Source organism: Meleagris gallopavo, chromosome 7 (assembly GCF_000146605.3).
Source record: "Meleagris gallopavo isolate NT-WF06-2002-E0010 breed Aviagen turkey brand Nicholas breeding stock chromosome 7, Turkey_5.1, whole genome shotgun sequence".
NCBI classification, from domain to species: domain Eukaryota; kingdom Metazoa; phylum Chordata; class Aves; order Galliformes; family Phasianidae; genus Meleagris; species Meleagris gallopavo.
The window spans coordinates 35,443,332-35,448,526 of record NC_015017.2 but is presented as its reverse complement, the minus strand read 5'-3'; positions in this window follow the sequence as shown (position 1 = coordinate 35,448,526).

Genomic DNA, 5,195 nt, shown 5'->3' with positions numbered 1-5,195 from the left:
TTCCCCCCCCGCAATATTTTCTAATGAAGCAGTGATAAATAGTGTTATAAGATTTTCTCAACCCCTGATTACCTTCTTACTTTTTTCACAAGTAAATAAGGACAGGAAGAAGTGAAGTGGCATGGTGAAGGCAGAGATTTTTTAATCTCTGTTTTATCGTATACTTTAGCCTGTGGATAGTATGGTCTTCAGCTACTTTTGAGATCTGCTCAGCAGCTCCCACAAGGAAGCCATTATGTTCTCTACTTTATGATTCTAAAACAATATTATTATTAAAATATAAGAGTTTAGTTAAGCAACCCATTAAAATCTCATCTTTTGCAGTAGCAATGGAAAACTAGTAAGCGATAGGGTGAGAGGTAATGGCCTTAAGTTTTGCTGGGGAAGTTCGAGTTGGAGATTACAAAGAGCTTATTTTCAGAAAGAGTGGTGATGCACAGGCTGCCCATGAAGTGGTGAAGTCACAGTCCCTGGAGGTGTTCAGAAACCGTGGAGTAGTGGCATTGAGGGACACAATTAGTGGGCATGATGGGTGATGGGCTGATTATCGTAGAAGTCTTTTCCAGCGTTATGATTTGATGATTCTGTTTGTCTCAACAGTCTTCCCTTTATTAAGCCATTCCTGAGCTTATGCTGCGTGTGGCTGAAGACCAACGTACACCCAGGACAATCAAGTTTTAGAACTTTTGGCACTCCTTTTTCTTGTAAATGACATCCTGACTACATTAATAATTATTTAATAGATGTGGTCAAACATTTTAGTAATGAGACTTGGCTCACATCTTCAAATGAGAACAAAAAAAGTCTTTCCATTGATCTATACAGGATACAGCGTAGGCTTTTAGAGCCACATTCATACCACAGCAATTGTTGTACATAGGCGCAGTCTGACATGAGAAAATATTACAGTGTAGTCTTTAACCACTAATATTAAAAAAAAGTGAACTGCTATGTTTATTAGTCAGGAGATTTATGAATAATACTGTTTAATATGATTGGAAATTTGTTTTCATATGTATGAATATCTACACTGTTCACAGTTAGTAATGCGTCAGTTACTGCTGATTTGGTGAAGTTCAAATGTGAGCTTTTAATAATCTCCTTGGAAAATATTAAGCAGTTTTGAAGTCTTGAGAGCTATATTGGTGTAAGAATAAAAGGAAAAATAAAGAGTTTTTCTGAAAACTTGGTGCAGACACTTGATGTGCTATCACATGGGGCAGATGGGCTTTCTCCTTTTATGTCAGTGCTCACTCCATGAAAGCTGTTTGTTCAGATATGTACCAACAGACTTTGTTTTTTTCTTATTAAGACATGCAATTGAGGGGCCATGAGGCTGAGTCATCTGCCACTGAGGTCTCTGTATGCATCTCTGTATGCACTTCTGAAGACTCTGCTTTGGCCCCTGTGCCTGCAAAGCTCCTGTCAGTGCCTGCTTTCACCCATGAGCCTATGAGTCCTCCTGGCTAGGGTGATAGCTTACTTTATAAAGTTTGTTTGAACGACTTGGAGTCAAAATGTTTCACTTATGTGAAGAATGGCCTTTTTGTCATAATATTTTTAAGGAAGTTTGAAAATAAAAGAGAAAAATAAAGAACAAATTGTAGCTGGATTTGAGAAGAAGATAAACGCTAGAAATATCAAAATCTCTCAATTTCTAGTAAGAGTTCTCCTCACTGATCAAAGAAGAGACTGATGTTTACCCTGGGAGGCAGAGGTAGGATGGATTACAGTAATGTCCTTATTCTTGCTTGTAGGCCTATAGTGTATATAAAAAAGAAGCACACTGAATAAAACATTTGAATCTATTTCATTTCAGAACAGCTCATCCAATGAAAGACATACAGATATAATTATGTGGCATTTTTTCGTATTGCATTTACTTGTAAAAGATGTGATAAGATAGATTTCTCAGAAGTTCTGTCCTTTGCAAATATAGATACAACATGAACAAAAATAAATAGACAAGATTTGTTGATAGATATTTGATGAATAACCTACCTGTAGTACAAGTTTGACTCTGGTAGCTGATAAACAATCTGACTTCTTTGTGCTGGAAATTATACATGTGAAGAAAAAAAACAAAACAAAAAAAGTAGATTTTTCTGTCACATAGGGTTTCTCTACTTTATCGCCAAGATCTCTCCATCCAGTGTCAGTATGAAACAATCAAGGTGGGTTATCTTTGAAAGGAAGAGGGATGCGAAAAAAGTGACCTGTTGTTGTTGAGAATGAAAAAAAAAATCCCAACAGTAAATGATTTCTGTCAATAATATTATTTTGCCAAGTCCCATGAGGGCAGTTAAGAGTAATGAAAAAGATTTGCTCCCCATTCTCCATGCTTAAACAGTTCTTCTTCAGACTTGTTTCCAGAGCAAGAGGCTTTTAATTATCCAGATCAGCAAGAGTTTATAGTCACCTTTACAGGGGGAGCTGTAACAGAAATATGCAAGTAGCAGAAGTCGCTATACAGAGGTTTCCAGGGACAATTCACGAAACAGCAAAGGAGACAGTTTCTTTATCTTGCACAGTTTGGAGCATCTGTTAGAGATGTGGTAAACACTTTTTAAATTTTTTCAAATCACTACATTTGAAACCTTAAGACCAACCTACTTAAAAATTAAGAGAGAAGCTTTCTCCTTTCTGCATGTTAGTGCTGTTTGTTGAAATTTGCGGTGAGGGCTTTTGACCCTAAATTTCCTGCTCGGCAAGTCCTCCCTGCTGTGTCAGAAGGCAGAGCTGCTATTAAAACATTTCAAGCTCCAGTTGAAGCAAGTATCTCAATGTATTATATTTTCAAAAAGCTAGTTTAAATGCTGATTTTCTTCCTCTTTCCTGTATGCAGAATACTCCCTTAATGATCAAACTGTAAATATGGTTCACTACGGTGCCTCTAGTATTAAAAAACTTTTCTTCAGGACTACAAAGTAATCCTATGGTGAAATTTAAGAAGATTCTCAACTCTGTAAATTTGATGGAACACTTTTATTTTTTTTCTTTCACCTTTTAGTTAGTTACCATTACACCTTTTCTGCAGTTCTTCCAGACCCTTGTCTTCAACCTTATGGTGAATACTGGTGGAAGCTGAAGGTTCAGAAATCTTTAGTCATCAGTCTAAGTGCAGGGAAAAGTCTGTTATCTTCTCTATTTTTCAGGGCATCATTAAAAATAAAAATGGGAGTTTGAAGTACATTATAATGGAATTGCTCTTGTTATAGTCAGTGCTAATATCCTTTTCAGACCTGAGGAAGAAGTGATAACAGTATATCTGCTCTATATGTCATAAAGATATTTCTTCTCATTAAGGGAAATATTACAGGCTAGTATAATGAATGATATGCAAATTACAGCATACAGTCTACAGAGAGTAAAACTACTGTGGATTACCAGAAGGGTTCAGATAATGTTCTCAGCGTTTCAGAATGCCAAACTGAATTTCAAGCCTACAGCACCTATTTTGTCTTTCTTGGACTACCACTGTTACCTGCCAGGATTGTTGACATGGGTACTTAGTTAAGCTGGGTGTAGTATTCTGTCTCAAACATGTTTATATCAACCTCTCTGCCTTTTACTTAAATATTTGGAGCCTGTGCTGGCAATGTACATGACTACTGGGGTAATCTGTGCTAAGATATTCAAACTGCAGTTAAGAACAAGACAGTAAGTGATGACATGTTTTGCGACCCTCCCAGTGGCCTTATTTAATAAGAGTTCTGTATGGCCATATTATGTACAACAATTTCATTTGCGTGTTATCTTTAAAGGCCAAAAATAAAATGGAGACGTTATATGTATCACTACACAAAGTACTGCATATAGAAAATAAGGAGTTTAAAGTCATTGCGAGGTTACCCAAAGCCAGTAATAAAAGCCCCACAACTGACGTTTTGTTGCATCTGCAGGAAATGCACAGTTTTGTTTTCTAGCTGCAGCAGCACAGAAATCATCATCCTTTCCTTCCTGGCATTTGGTGCCGTAATTCTATCAAAACAACTGCTACCTGATTCAGGAGGGAATGCTATTCTCCCAGCATTTATTTATATTGCACGAACAAATGCTGTCCTTGTGCAGCACCCTACTGTAATGGGTTTATGCCTAAGCCCTTGATTTTGCATGCAGACTCCAACACCTTCATCGTTGTGGAAGGTTTGCTGGAATCTGTTCCAGGATCACTCCTGACAAGTAGGAGAGTCTAGGAGATATCTTTTTCATTTATTGAAAAATAGCAATATGAGAAAGGAAAGGTTTGTCAGCTCTTTTTATCTCCTTTAGATTTGAAGAGACTGTGAAATGTTTGCCTGTAAGTATGTATTTGCTTTTGAATTGAGTGAACTGAATTTTTACTTCAGTGCCTTCTATTTGCTGTCTGTGAGTATCCTGTAACACTTAAACCTTACTGGCATGAATCAGCCGTGAATAGCAGTAACTCTTAATGTTGACTGAATGCAAAATTTAACCATTACGTTTTACTGAAATATTTTCAATTTCTGTACCTCACAAGTAGAGAAATGGCCAGCTGGTGAGCTAAACCAGTTATTTGTAGTTATTAGTTTTGGAGATTTACAGAGAAATTTGTCGCTCAACATTTCCTTTGAAGGGCCCAGTCTTTCTTGCACAATCCAGTCCTTGAGTTCAGGAACAAAAGGCAAAGGGGCAAAGGATGCAAGCATGAAATCTGGAGTCAGCAATGAGCAGTACAAGAATAGGTACACAAGAAGGGATTCACATGAGTGCATAGTGAAAGGGAGGCTAATGCTTGTACATGAGAAAGTGTTGCTGTAATCAGGAGTGTTGCTGTAATCAGGATCAGATGAAGATATAGCTTGAGAAAGTGTTGCAGTAATCAGCGTAAGATGAACGTTTAGCTTCAGCAGTAATTTTGCCAGGCAAGAGTGTGGCAAGTGCTAAAAGCACGGGATGTACATGGAAGACAACGTGACTATTGACAAATATAGATAGGAATTTCATCTGCAGGGAGTTGAAGGAAGACTTGGTTAGATGTTGGAGATGAGGGAGGAAAAAGGGTGGAAAGGTGCCAGCTGACAGAAGCAATAGCATCAGTTCGCTGCTAGCATTTGAAGAAGCTTTTCCAACTCTATCTGGGCATCTTTTAGAATGGGCATTTGTTGAATGTTTCTCCTGCTCTTTATCTCTCTTGCCCCAGGGCTCATAATTTCCTCACTTTTGTTTCACTC